The 13,850-nt window shown below is 51.0% G+C and overlaps 1 protein-coding gene across 4 annotated transcripts in view; it reads right to left on the bottom strand.

The window, feature by feature from the left end:
* Nucleotides 1-13,345, bottom strand: part of Znf710 (zinc finger protein 710) — a 69,712-nt gene extending 56,367 nt beyond the window's left edge. For 2 of the 4 annotated variants that reach the window (XM_031387097.1, XM_031387095.1), the window contains exon 1: nucleotides 13,178-13,345. The gene's annotated coding sequence lies outside the window, so the exon portion shown is untranslated. Of the gene's footprint in view, nucleotides 1-10,166; nucleotides 11,140-11,667; nucleotides 12,327-13,177 lie in introns of those variants that run through there. The other 2 variants (XM_031387093.1, XM_031387094.1) reach the window with 2 other exon arrangements.
* Nucleotides 13,346-13,850: the final 505 nt, after the last annotated feature.

Genomic DNA, 13,850 nt, shown 5'->3' with positions numbered 1-13,850 from the left:
CCCCCCGCCACCACCACATCTACCGCCTTCTTTGTAACTATTTGTTACCAGGTAATATATGCATGAGGCACAAAATTCAAAATGCTCCCTTCCCTGGGGAGAGCACTGTTATAAGTCTCCAAAGCTCAGCCAGGCACTCTGCCCCTCGTTCTCACTTAGAAAGACCCCTCGATTCACCCCAAGCGGCACATAAAAGGGACCTTTCTTCCTAGGACTGCAGGGAACATGGTGGTAGGATGCTGTTCTCTGCTGATGGAAGTTTGAGGGTTCCTGCCCTTCCTTTCCCCTCTACCTCCATGGTTTGTTTGTTTGTTTTGAGTGTATGTGTTTCTCCCTGAAACAGGGTTTCACAATGTAGCACTGGATGTCCTAAAACTCACTGTGTGGACCAGGCTGGCCTCAAACCAGTCATCATTTTAGAATGTTTTTCTTGTCCCTTCCTGGCTTCTGCTGGGGCCTTGAGCCAGGCCAGCAGTCAACCCTAGCCCTACACCATGAGAGCTTGCTCTTCAAGTTCCTTTTTCTTCTCTTCCAATCCATGGCCAGCTACCTCTAGATTGTGTGTTGTTTCTCTCCACAGCCCTCCCATCTCTTCATATCATTTGCTAGCCAAGAGTTGATACCTGGTGTTGCAGCAACATTCATAAACAGCACTGAATGTCGGGACCACTGACTGTCGGAGCGAGGCTGATCCTAAGAAGCACTTTTTGGGCTGGAGAGATGGCTCAGTGGTTAAGAGCACAGACAGCTCTTCCAAAGGTCCTTAGTTCAAATCCTAGCAACCACATGGTAGCTCACAACCATCCGCAATGAGATCTGACGCCCTCTTCTGGGGTATTGAAGACAGCGTCAGTATACTTACATATAATAAATAATTAAATCTTTGGGCTGGAGAAGTGGAAAAAAAAAGAAGCACCTTTCAGTGTAGCCAAGGACACTGAGCACCTAAGAGGAAAGCTGGACTAGTCCAAGATCATAGGACAGGTGGTCTTATAACATTATTACTGTTGTTGTTGTTATTATTATTATTATTGTTAAGAGTAATATTGATTTTACCATAAACTCTACTCAATCAATAGAAGTCTATTAATCAATAACTCTTCCCAACAGTGAGCCAGGCATTGGGGCTCCAGAAATAAGTAATATGGTCCCAAGCTTTCAAAAAGCTTGGAGTTCAATATGGGGGAGTCTGAGTCCTACATTCCCTGCCCCCGGCACACAAACAACTAACAGGCAACAGTGGCTGTTGAAAGTGGGGAAAGGCCAGCTGGATGCAGAAGGCCTATCATTCCAGCACTATCTATCATTCAGGATAATAGACAGATGCAGAAGTATCATCCTAAGGTGGGGGCTACCTGGACTTCAGTGATTCCCTGACCTTGTCTCAAAAAGCAAGCAAACTGCTGGTCATAGTGGTGGTGAAGGTGGGCATTAGAAAGGGGGCGTTCCTTGGAGACTATGGGTGATTGGCAGGGCCTTTTCTCTGTGTGTTGAGTTCTGCTCCTCCACACTGAATGTATTATAAAATTCTTTTTTTTTTTCTGAGACAGGATTTCTCTGTATAGCCCTGGCTGTCGTGGTCCTCACTCTGTAGACCAGGCTGGCCTCGAACTCAGAAATCCGCCTGCCTCTGCCTCTCAAGTGATGGGATTAAAAGCATGCACCACCACCACCCGGCATAAAATTCTTAATAAATGGATGGATCTGTAGGACAAATAACTGCTAGAAGGAAACATACCCTCCCTGAAAAATGTGCTTTCCTGAATCGGTGTGATGGCTCAGGCCCAAGCAAGTGTGCATTCATAGACACATACACACACACACACACACACACACACACACACACACACAAACTCTTTTCTTTAGCAGCACCTAATTAGTTTGTGGGATTAAAGAAAGAAAAAGAAGCTGGGTATGGTGATGCACACCTTTGATCCCAGCACTCAAGAGGTAGAGGCAGGCAAATATGGGAAGGAAGCCTGGTCTACAGAGCTGTATACTGAGTGAGACCTTGTCTCTAAAAAAGAAAAAAGCAAAGAGAGAAACAGCTAAACTACTGTGACAAATGAAAGCGTTTCCTTGTATTGTTTGGGTGGGAGGGAACTGCTAGGTAAGACGATGTTCACCTTTAATTCCAGCACTGAGCTTCAGGCTAGCCTGATCTACATCCTGAATTCTAGGACAGCTATGGCTATGTACAGATCCTATCTCAAAAAAGAAATGAGAAAATTAGGTACATACAGCCAGGCTTTTGGGAGGCACAGACTAGAAGACTACTACAACTTTGAGGATGGCTTGACCTCCATCTAAGTTCCAGGTCAGCCAGGGCCAGACAATGAAGCCCAGTCTCAAGAAAAACAAAACAAAACAAGGGGCTGAGAGTATAGCTCAGTTAGTGGCACAGGGTAGCATGAAATGCAGAATCCCACCCCCAGCCCCACATCTGGATGAGGGCACATCTACGATCCCAGCTAAACATATAAAACTATAGCAAAGCAAATGTAAATGGCCTGGACTCACTTGTTAAACAGCGCAGATGTCAGAGTGTGTCACAAACCAAAGGCAGGCAGTCCGGCTGTGAGGCGGTCCCTGGGGCGTGTGGCCAAGGTAGAGCCCTCACTACTCAGACTGGACCAGACATGTGGAAGAAAGCCGAATGCTGAGGACGGTGGCCAGGGCACCCAAGTGCAGCAAGGACAGACGGGGGAAATGGCAGAGATAACAGGATCAGAGAAGGACCAGTGATAAGCCAGACCCAAGCAGGCAAGGCTGTCCCTGACAGTAACCATGTCAAGGCAGGCAGGGAGGGACGGAGAGAGGGGAAGTAGATTCTAGTGTGAAGGGAGCCACACAGGAAAGGGATCAGGAGACTGGCCTGTCTGCAGGTGTAAACAGAAACCCAGAGCCCAGGATGAGAGAAGTCCACAGAGGTGATCTGGGCAGGACATGATGGGAGGGCAGAGGGGAAAAGCCTAGGGAGGCAGACCCAGGGTTTCAGCTCAGGCAGGGGTGAACAGGCCGGATTCCAGTAGGGCTTTGTGGAGGGAGGGTAAGTCACAGAATTTCTACAAGGAGTCCGAAGCTAATAGAGTGGCCCAAGATGGGACAAAGCATTTGTCAACCAGACAGTCTGTGAGATTAACCAACCACACCACTGGCTCCCAAAGGGTACCTGGCAGTTCTCAAGAGGCCAGTTGGTTGAGGAGGGAGACATGCTAGTGTGATCATAATCCCAGCAGTCAAGTTTGCCTTGTGTGTTTTGCCAGGCATGCAGAACTGCCTTCACAACCAGGAAGCTACGCCATCACTGTCCTCCTGGAAATGGGATGGTCACTGGGGTGGCACCCAAACCCATGCCCTTCCCCACCCCCAGACAATCCACACTCAAGCAAAAGTCATCACCGAAATTAGTTTCTTGTTTAAATCTGGGCCTTCTTGCTTTCTGTAGCCATCTTTCCGACCTCATTTTGAATCTGTAGTTCCTAACCAGGGGTATGGAGGGAAGACTTTTGGGCCACAGTGATCTCTTATGCTCAGTTCTGACTGCTTGGAAAATCCTCGAATTTCCCACAGCTCTCTGCGCACTCCCAGAAATAAACACACAATAGAGCATATATATTTAATACCAGAAACTCATACAATGGAGGGTGTGAAAGACAGAACCAAAGCCCTCTTAAAGGCTGCCCAACTTCTGAGAGTGACTTGACCTCGTTTGCAAACACGTTACAAGGAAAAAAATCATATGCATGAAAATCTAGGTATCATAAGAAAGCGTAAAGGAGAAGACAGAAGGCCTCTGTGCTGCGGTAAGGCACTGGGGTGGGGGGAGGGCCGGCTCTGCGCGCACCACACATTAATTAGGAGGTAATAAAACCAGTTATTTCACCTTATGATGCCGCTGACATGCATTTGGCCAGCTTTGGTTCTAACACCCTTTAATCTGTTCCATTTGGGGATCTACCCCAATTTCCTCTTGCAACCCCTTCCCCTAATTCAAGGGTGCAATTCTTCAAAGGCTTTTCTTCCAGAATGTTTAGTCTTCAAGGCTGCAGTAATCTTGTTTGCTAATTCTTTGCTTTGCAAATAAGAAGCTGGACCCAATGGTGATATGGGTTTTCAGAGGCAGTCTGGGAACCTGGCCCCATCCCATCTCTGTTTCCTTAGGAATCTTCCTGTCACAATACATGAACAATTAGGAGATGCTTACTAAGGGGGAGGAAGGGGGCTCTGTAACCTCTCTCTACTACTAAAAGATCTCACTCCTATCCCACCTGTGTCCAATGTTTGCTATGCATGACTTCAGGAAAGTTATTCTATTTAAAGGAGCTAATTTAAATATCTAAACAGAGCTCTAAACAGTAGTCTGCAGTCCCAGCGCTCAGGAAGCGTAGGAAGGGGTATTAAGAGTTCGAAGCCTGAGCTGGTGAGGTGGCTCAGTGGTTAAGAGCGCCGACTGCTCTTCCGAAGGTCCTGAGTTCAAATCCCAGCAACCACATGGTGGCTTACAACCATCTGTAATGGGATCTGACGCCCTCTTCTGGAGTGTCTGAAGGCAACTACTGTGTATTTACATACAATAAATAAATAAATCTTTAAAAAAAAAAAAAAGAGTTCGAGGCCAGCTTCATGGCAAGCTGGGGGGCAGGTTGAACCATGCAGTTCTTTCTCGATTTCCACTCCCCTCAAAATAAATGAATAAATAAATAAACTACTAGACAGTATGTAAAGCACCTAGAGCTGTGCCTGCACATAAGTACTGTTCAATCAAAGGTCTGGGTGACACCGACTTGAGAGGCTGAGGAGGATTACAAGTCTGCCAGGGCGTGGAGCAAGGCAAGCCGAAAGGTTGGCAACTTAGTAAGACCTTGTTTCAAAATATATATATAAAAAGGTCCAGCAAGATGGCTCAGAGGGCAAAAGTGCTTGCCACCAAGCCAACAACCTGAGTTCAATCCCCAAGGGAACTAACTCCCACGACTCGTCCTTTGACCTCCATATTCACACACATCCTCCCCACATAATTTTTTTTTTTTTAAAAATGAAAGCGAAAGAAAAAAAGAAAAAGGGGTAGCAGTGGTCATGTTCTTGCCTTGTGTTCATGAGACCCTGGGTTCTATTACCAGGACCAAACCTAGTCTAAACCAGTGGTTCTCAACCTTGCCAACGCTGGGACCCTTTAATACAGTTCCTCATGTTATGGTGACTCCCTAACCATAAAATGTTTGCATTGTTACTTCAAAATTGTGATTTTTGTTTGTCATACCCAAGGGGTCACAAACCAGAATTAAGAACTGCTACCCTAGACCCAAGGGCTTCCCAAAGCTAATGAGTACAGCTGTCTTCTCCCAGAATGCCATGTACATAACCTGCATGGCTTCAGGTAAGAACCCCAACCCCCCAACTGCACGCACCCATGGCTAGCCCCCTCCCTGAAGTGACTTCAGGAAGCCAGGGACAAAGTTCCTGTCTAAAAAGACAAAGTTTGAACCCACAGAACCACAGAGCAGGTTCCCCCATGTGGTTTTAACTTCCAGTTCTGGCAGAAACCTTACACCTCCCTTCCCAAAGCCCTGTGACCTTGCCAGTTTTCTTACTTCAGCCTAACTCTCCCTGTGTGTAGTCTGTGACACAAAGCTCCAATACTTCTTACAACTTACTCCGATCCGTCTCAAAAGCCCTGCCGGGGCATGAGTGCTTCCTCAGGAAGGCAACGCAGGGGTGCAGCTTTGACCCTCTACAAGCTTGGTGATAGCACAAGGCTCCAAAAGCTAAAGGTCAGAGATGCTAGAAGGGACCTGTGAGATTGCCTAATTCCCTGCTACTTGCCAGAAGTTGTTCCAGGTCACACCACTCCTTGCCTGCAAAACTGACAACCTCCCAGTTCAGGGCTCCTGTTCACCTGAGCCACCTCCTTGGTACTCTGGTTAAAAAGCAGCCTCAGCAAATCTGTGAGGGGGCCCAGGAGCCTGCATTTCTACCAAGCTCCTAGGTAATCACATAGGGAACAGACTAAGCCAGGCCAGATGGTACGTGCCTGTAGTCCTAAGGGTGGCTGTGAACTTAAGGCAAGCATGGTAAAGTAGCACATGCCTGCAATCCCAGCCTTTACCTTCTAGAGGATCAGGTGTTCAAGGCCAGTCTCTGAGCTACAAAGCAAGTTAAGGCTTGCTTTAGTTACTGAAAATAAACAAAAACCCACCAGTAGGGGAGAGGCACTGTCAGGATAGCTTTGCAGGTTAAGGCACTTGCTGCCAAGCCCAAATAACCTGAGTTGCGCACCCCTCCCTACCCCCCAGGATCCACACAGTGGAACTGACTTTAACACAATGTACCATGGCATCCTTGTGCCTAAACACATACATAATAAAGTAATAAAATGTTTATAAAGGCTTTGGGGCTAGACTTGTACAAGCTGTCTAGCCCCTTCCATTATTATCCAGAGGGCCTGGCCTTTCTCTTCTTTACTGTCTCTATTTCCAAAGAAAGAAAAAGCCAAAGTCTACCCCCTGGTTATAAAGCCCTCCGTCCAAGCTGCATCAGATATCCCTTTCTTTGGGAGCTGCCCCTCTACTCCTCCCTCCCTAATTATTGGCTCCTATGCCTCTGAACTTTTTCCTTTGAAGCATTATAGCAACTATAATTAAAGAGTATTTGTGTAATTATTCGTTTAATGTCTGTCTCCAAGACAGACAGCAAGCTCCAAGAGGACGGGATAGCATAGTTCCTAGAACCTCGGACTGCCCATGAACAAGGATCTGCAAGGCTCTGCTCTCCACTGGGCTAGCTCGCTGGACTTTACACCTGTGGGACATCTGCTGGAGACCTCAAAGCAGATGGTGACCGCCCTTTGTGTGTGTGTGGTTCCTATATGTGGGTGCATTTGTGTGTGCAGGTGCACATATTTGCATGTAAATGGAGGCTGGACGGTCATTCTTCAGGTGCCATCTACCTTGCTTTTTGAAGTAAAGTCTCCTGGACTAGTTAGGCTGGCCAGCCAGAGAGCCCCAGCAATCCTCCTGTCTCCATCACCTCAATTCTGAAGTTACAGGTACCATAGAATTCATGTGGGTGCTGATCTTCAACTCACAAGCACTTTACTGCCTGGGCCACTTCCCCAACCCTCAACAGTACATTCCTTAGCTTTAAAATTCCCACCAGTTAAAATATATTCCAACAGGGTAGGAACGTAGCTCAGCGGCACTGCACATGGGCAAAACCCTGGATCTGATTCTTCCCAGCATCACCTGTGTTCATATGTGTGCACATGCATTTAAATTCTTGTCAAGTACAAAGACAGTCCTGGCCTGGTGCTGCTACTTGGGAATAATTAGGCCCTGGAAAATAAGCACACCCTGTCTGTCCTCACTGGTTCAGCCGTCCTCAGGCAGCATGAAGACATGCTGCAGACGGATAATTCACCGCCCCGCCACCCCTACTCTGGTTTTTGTTTTGTTTTGTTTTTTGAGACAGGGTTTCTCTGTGTAGCCCTGGCTGTCCTGGAGCTTACTATGTAGACCAGGCTAGCCTCAGAACTCAGAGATCCCCCTGCCTCTGCCTTCCATGAGTGCTGGGATTGAGGGGTGTGACAGCATCGCCTCTTGACAATTTGTCTTTTAGCTTCTCTTCCACTAACTTTGAAGGAAAACTTAAGGTTTAAGACTCAGCTCCTTCGAATAAGTAGAGAGGCCTGACCATGTGATCATTCTAGGGAAGCAAAGTCAGAAGTCAGTAGGCCTGGGGCTGAGATACCAGCTCTGTGCCCCAGGACAAATGACTTAACGCCTCTGTGCGGTTTCCCAGGTCACCAAATGAGAATAGCAATGTGTTTGCCAGCACCCTTAAGGACTACAGGATGGATGGATATAAATATGCACACATATATATACACACTTTCCATAATCATAATGGACCAGAACACCTGGTTATATAATTCTCCCAGTGTCTGAGTCCAATTCAAAACCTCTCTATTGTCTTGTAGAAGTCTCCACCCTGTGGCTCCACCCATTCAGGATCCACTCTTTCCCAACCCCCTCCTGCATTACCTGTCTGGAGCTTGTTTGAAACAATGAATCACAGCCCAACTCTGCAGCTCCCATCAATCACATCCCCATCCCTGCCTCTGTGTGTCATTGCTGAGCTCCTCCTGGGAGGGAAAGGCTTTTCCTAATGTCCAGCACATCATTCAACAAGTATTTATGAAAGGCCAACTATATATTAGTCTTCCAAAGGCTTAGCAGTGGACAAAGCTAATAAGCAATAGATACATAAACTAAGATTGTGGGGGGGGGGGAATCCATAGATAGCCAAGATCTCTGCCCCATTAAACATTCTAACAGATCTAAACTCTGAATTGAGAGCAACTGGCCGAGGTCCTTCCTTCTTCCCCCATTCTTCTTCCTCTCTGGCCAACCCTAAATAAACCAAGCACAAGTACAAAGTATGAAGAAACTATTCAGGATCAAAACCCAGTAATTTGGGAACATCCTGATGACTAAACTTTTACCCTGCTGTACTGCTAGACTTTTAAAAAGTCAGTTTTAAAATAGCAAGCTCTCCCAATAATTGCCCTGGCCTGCCCAGTCCTCCAGAGTGGCGTGTTCAGCATACCTAGAGAATAAGGCGATGTTACCTCAGCCTGTACACGTACTACCAGCCCATGACTTCATGGCCTTTGAACTATGTGTGACTGGGAAGCCTTAGCAGCCATAAGCGTAGTGGTCTTGAAGAGAGAGGGTGCTGGAAACAGATCCCAGGGGCTCCGATTTGAGTGTCTAACCGACTACTGACTCTGAGGTCAATGGGGTGATCTTTATGCCTTGGTTTATTTTTAAACAACCTCTCTAAGGTCTTCTAGCTTTGAAATCAAAGGAATGGCTCACCCATCCTTCACAGAGGCCATGCAGATTCAGAGTCCTCCCTTCTGCAAACTGAGTAACTTGCTTGGGGCCTGGACCTTGTAAGACCTGAGGGATGTGGGTGGCCAAGCCAAAGGAGGAACCTGCACCAAACGTGAGCACGGGTACAGGGAGGAGTGGGCCTTTCCACCTGTTTCTTCGGGAGTGCAATGGATTCTTCCTTTTAGTTTTCCAGGATTCCAGTGGTTCTCAACCTTCTTAGTGCTGCCAGCCTTTTTAATACAATCCTGGTGACCCCCAACCATAAAATTATCTCATTGCTACTTCCTAACTTCATTTTGCTACTGGTATGAATGTAATGTAAATATATGATAGGTGACAACCCCCACCCCACCCCCACAAAGGGGGGGGGCGAGACCCACAGGTAACCATTCCCTATGCTAGAGCCAGGCCTGGTGGCACATGCATGTAATCTCAGTACTTGAGAACTTGAGACAGGAGGATGGCCAGTTCACAGCCAGTCTAGTCTAGGTAGTAAGACACTGTCTCAAAAGAGCAGCCTTGCTAGAAATATCTCTGGACCACAAGGCAAAACTAAATGAAAAGCTCATCAAAACCTCTGGTGATCCCAGTATTCCTTCCTCCAACCCAAGAGGAATTCTAGACCTTGTCGGTCTCCTTGGCTGTAGACAAGGAGCCTAAAATAAAAAAGCCTGGTTGTGACAGAGGGGACCTGAGCACAAACAAACGCTTCATACACCATGGGACCAAGGGTCAGCTCAGAACAGCTCGGAGAAGACAACCAAGACACTATAGACGACAGTCTGTCCCCACCCCAACTCACTGAAACTCTTGGCACGCAGTCACTTAGGAAACCAGGCCAGACTGTCCATTCTCCCTACCCCAAAGAAAGCAGCTCTACCCAGTGCCCTCAGGCAGCACAGCCAGCTATGCAAGGTGGCTGGAGCTGGAAGTGATCAATTCAAGGTTGTGCTCCAAGAACAGCAGGTGCCCGGCCCAGGGTTACTTGTGGGATGAGAGAGCAGACAAAACCACTAAGCAAAGGTCTCGAAGGTAAATGTGCTTTAAAACAAGTGAAAAGGTGACGGTCAAAATCAAAACCAGCCAGGCCCTTCAGCTTTGATGAGAATACACTTATATCTAGAGACGGGACCATTTCCCCCTTCTCACACCAGCTCCATGGATCTTTGAAGGTCCCTAGGAAGGCCTGCCCCTGCCCCAAACTCCCATTCCTGTTCCCATACACCAGTTCTTCTATTTGGCAGAAATAAACTTTGCTTTTTTACTTACACAAGTACAAAGGCAAGGCTGAGAGGGCAGCGTCAAAGCTGGCTGGATGACCCCCAACAGCACAAAGTCCTCCGCACACCTGTGGGGGAGTTCTGTAAGCGTCCGAGGTACCCACAGGGACTAGTTAAGTCTTCAGGTGGACAGTGGTGGAGAGTTTCCATTGTGAACGGAAAGAAAGGGACTCAGGGTGCCCTTCGAAGATAGGGCACAGGGCCCGCAGGTCAAGTGTCCCCTCACTGGCAGGCTGGCCGCTAAAACCGTGAAGGAACTCCGCAATGTCCGGGTGAAAACACACCCAGGCTACTGCTTGGCCTGGTCGGAACCATCTCGAGGGCGTAGAGATACATTAATGACCGTTTTGGATTAGTTAAAGCCCACACAAGCACCTCCCTGGCCTCTTAAATCTTCCCAAACTACAGTTTAGACTGGAAGGAAGCAGTTGCAGGGACCATAAAAGTCATCTTAAAAGGCAAGTTGAAAAAAAAAAAAGAAAGAAAGAAAACCAACAACCCGCTACGCACGAGTTAGCAAGTCCGCAGCTGGGGGGGGGGGGGGGGGGGCGTACAGAGGTCGGCTCGGTGGGGTCTGAGTCGTGGAAGGGAGACCACCCGATTCGGGGGGCTCCTCCGTCTGACGCCGACGATCACGCCCCACAGCTCCGTCCAATTAGGAAAATGACCGCGAGGAGAGGAAGAGGGGGCGGCGAGGGAGGCCGAGCCACAGGAGCCTCGAGATCAGCCGTGGGGATCTGCCCACCCGTTCCCGGCCCGGGGCGAGCGCCTTCAACAGGTCGGAGCCGGAGCCACCTCGGTGGGCCCGGGTCCGTCCGGCGTGGTACCGGGCTGGGGACGCCCGCTGCCCTCGAGGGGCGCCTGGCACGCCGGCTGCGCGCTGCGCCCTCGCCACCCTGCCGGCCGGCCGGGCCGCGCGGCCACCCCACCCGCTCCCGGAGTAAAAAGTTTGTGGGCAGCCGCAGGGGCGGGGCGGCGAGGGGTGAAACTTTGAGTCCCGGGCCAGGTGTGGGGGGAGCGTCCCCGAGCGCCGCGACACCCACGTGCGGGCCGGAGACCGCCGCCGCCTCCCGGGCCTCCCGCGCCGCCGCCGCGCTTTCCTTTCATTTTGCTGCTTCTCTGCCTGTTCTTCTCTCTCTCTCTCTCTCTCTCTCTCTCTCTCTCTCTCTCTCTCTCTCTCTCTCTCCTCACTCTCCTCTCTCTCTCTCTCTCTTCCCTTCCCTTCCCCCTCTCCCTCCTCCCCCCCTCCAGACGCCATCTCTCCCTCTTTCCCCTTCTCTCGCTCCAGCTCTCCGGCATGAGGGAATGTGGAAGTGAAAGGAAAAGACGACATGTTTGCAGCGCGGCTGCGGGCCTGCGCGCCGCCGTCCCCGGGGAGAGGCGGGGGGCGGGTCGACCGCGGCCGCAGCGACCCACCCCCGCGCCCCCCAGCCACCCCGCCGTGGGCCGCCCGGGGGCTGGCGGGGCCGCGGGCCGCGCGGGACACTCACCCTGGGTCCGGGCGCGGCTCCTCGCGCTGGCGGCCCTCCGCTGGCCGGGCCGGGCGGGCCGGGGGCTCCTGCTGCCCACCGCCCGGGTTGCTGCTGCGCGCCGCCTCCACGCGCGCCCGCCCTGCTCTGCCACCCTCCCTCCCTCCCTCCGGCTCCTCTCTTTCTCCCCCTCTCTCTCTCTCTCCCTCCTGCTCTCTCTCGCGCTCGCTCGCTCTCTCGCTCGCGCTCTCTCCCTCCCTGGAAGAAGGGAATGAGGCAGGGCTGACGTGAAGGGATGCTAAACAGCTCCTCCTAAGCCAGCTCGCAGAGGAAGAGAGACAGAAAAGCAGCCCTTTTATCTCTCTTTTGTTTTCTCACTTCCTTCCACCCCCCCAGCACCCCCCTCTCATCGGCCCAAGTTTTCTTTTTCTCTTTCTACCGCAGAGAGGATTTTTCTTCTTTTCTTTCTCTTTCTCTCGCTGCAACTCTCCTACTCGAATTGCAAGCCTGGAGGCTTCTCTTTTTTTTTTCTTCCCCTTCCCTCTTTTCTTCCTTCTTCCTCCTTTATTTCTCTAAAAGGGTTTTGTTTGCTGTGGGAGTTTCGTTTGAAAATCGAGTCACGCCTTTTTCCTTCTTTTCTTTCTCCCTCTCTTTTTTTTTCCCCTCCTCTCAGCAGAAAAGGGGAACAAAGATTAACAAGCGGGGGAGAAGGGAGCGTCAGAACCTCGCATGGAAATGGGGGGCTGTCCCTGCCAGGCACAAAGGGGGCTCGAGAGAACAGCCCCCCAGGAAGTCTGGGGTGCCCTATCCCAAAGAAGATCTAATGGGGGTGGGGGTCGGGGGAGCCTCTTGAGTGCCCAGTCCTTGCGAAATACGGGTAAGGGCTGAGCCTGCCCCCTCCCCAGTCAGGGGTGGAAGCTGGGGTGCTCTTCACTTAATATATTTTTTAAGTGGGCAGATGGGACTTGGAGCAAACGTCGCCGCAGAGCCCTGAACAGTAAAGAGCCTTTAAACAGCTGTTCGCAGAGCCCTGGACGGTCAGACTCGAGGGAACGGCCCCGGCTACTATCGCCGGGACCCGGGTGCGAATGAGGCTCAGAGGAGTTCGGGGCCCCCTGCGTCCTCCCCAAGCCCAGGGCCTGGGCTCGACCCCGGGGTGCACTGCTGGGGGGCGCCGAGGCGTGGTCGTTCGCTGAGGTCTGGGCCCTTGTGGATCCCCGCTGGGCCCGGGGTTCGGCATAGCCTGGCCTCCTCCCAGCTCTGGGACAGGCCGGACACCCCGCCTCCAACCTCCCGGACACCCGCCACTCAGAGCTGCGCCGCTCGACTCCGACGCATGGGCGGGTACGGAGCCCGCGGACAGAGCCGGGCAGTGTCGCCACCAAGGGTCAATTATTCATGGGGCGCCTGGGCGTGCTCCCAAGACCAGCTCTGTCTTCGGCTTCTCCGGAGGAGTGGAAACAACACGGGGGAAAAGTTCCCAGAGCAAAGTTGGCCACATTTCTTATTTTCCCAAGTAAGTATTGAGCACCTGCTGGATGCCTGGCCCTTGGACTGGGGCTGCAGCTGGGCGAGAAATGTGAGGTCTCGGCGGGCCCAGACAAAGCGAGGGAAGCTGTGGCTCCGGACCAGGTCACCGAGTAGAAGGGAAGCCTGGATCCTCTCCCCTCCCTACGCTCTTCCTTCCCCTTCCCTCCTTCCTCCGGGCTGCATCTCCTTGGCTCCACCCCTTCTCATCAATTCCTCCCACACTTCCCTGCTCTCCCTGGCTTTTCACTGGAGGGTCCCTTCTCCCAGCTAGGAGCAGATGCTGAGCCCCATTGTCTCTCCCCCAATGACTGCAGCCTCCCAGGGATAGGACCAGCCACTCTTTCCCCTCCCCCAGCCCAAAGGCCTGGGTCTTTACTGACAGGAGCCCCAAGGCCACTGCCCCTCGCCCCACCCTACACCAGCTCACGGAGCTGTGAGCAATGACTCCAGTCACTCAGAACATGATTTATTTCTGGCAAGGAGTGAGAAAACAGAAGCCAGAGAGTTTGGTTCAGCAAGAAGGACCCCGTGATTTCAGGCTCAGCACATTGGGCCTCTAGTGACCCCAGCACCTTCACCACCCTTATAATGGGGAATGCAGGAAGCCACAGTTCTGTCATCACCTGCCCTCTCCAGAACACCAAAGCCGTGTTTTCCCAAAATAAGACAAAGTC

Source organism: Mastomys coucha, unplaced genomic scaffold (assembly GCF_008632895.1).
Source record: "Mastomys coucha isolate ucsf_1 unplaced genomic scaffold, UCSF_Mcou_1 pScaffold21, whole genome shotgun sequence".
Classification (NCBI taxonomy): domain Eukaryota; kingdom Metazoa; phylum Chordata; class Mammalia; order Rodentia; family Muridae; genus Mastomys; species Mastomys coucha.
This window is presented reverse-complemented; position numbering and strand designations above follow the sequence as displayed.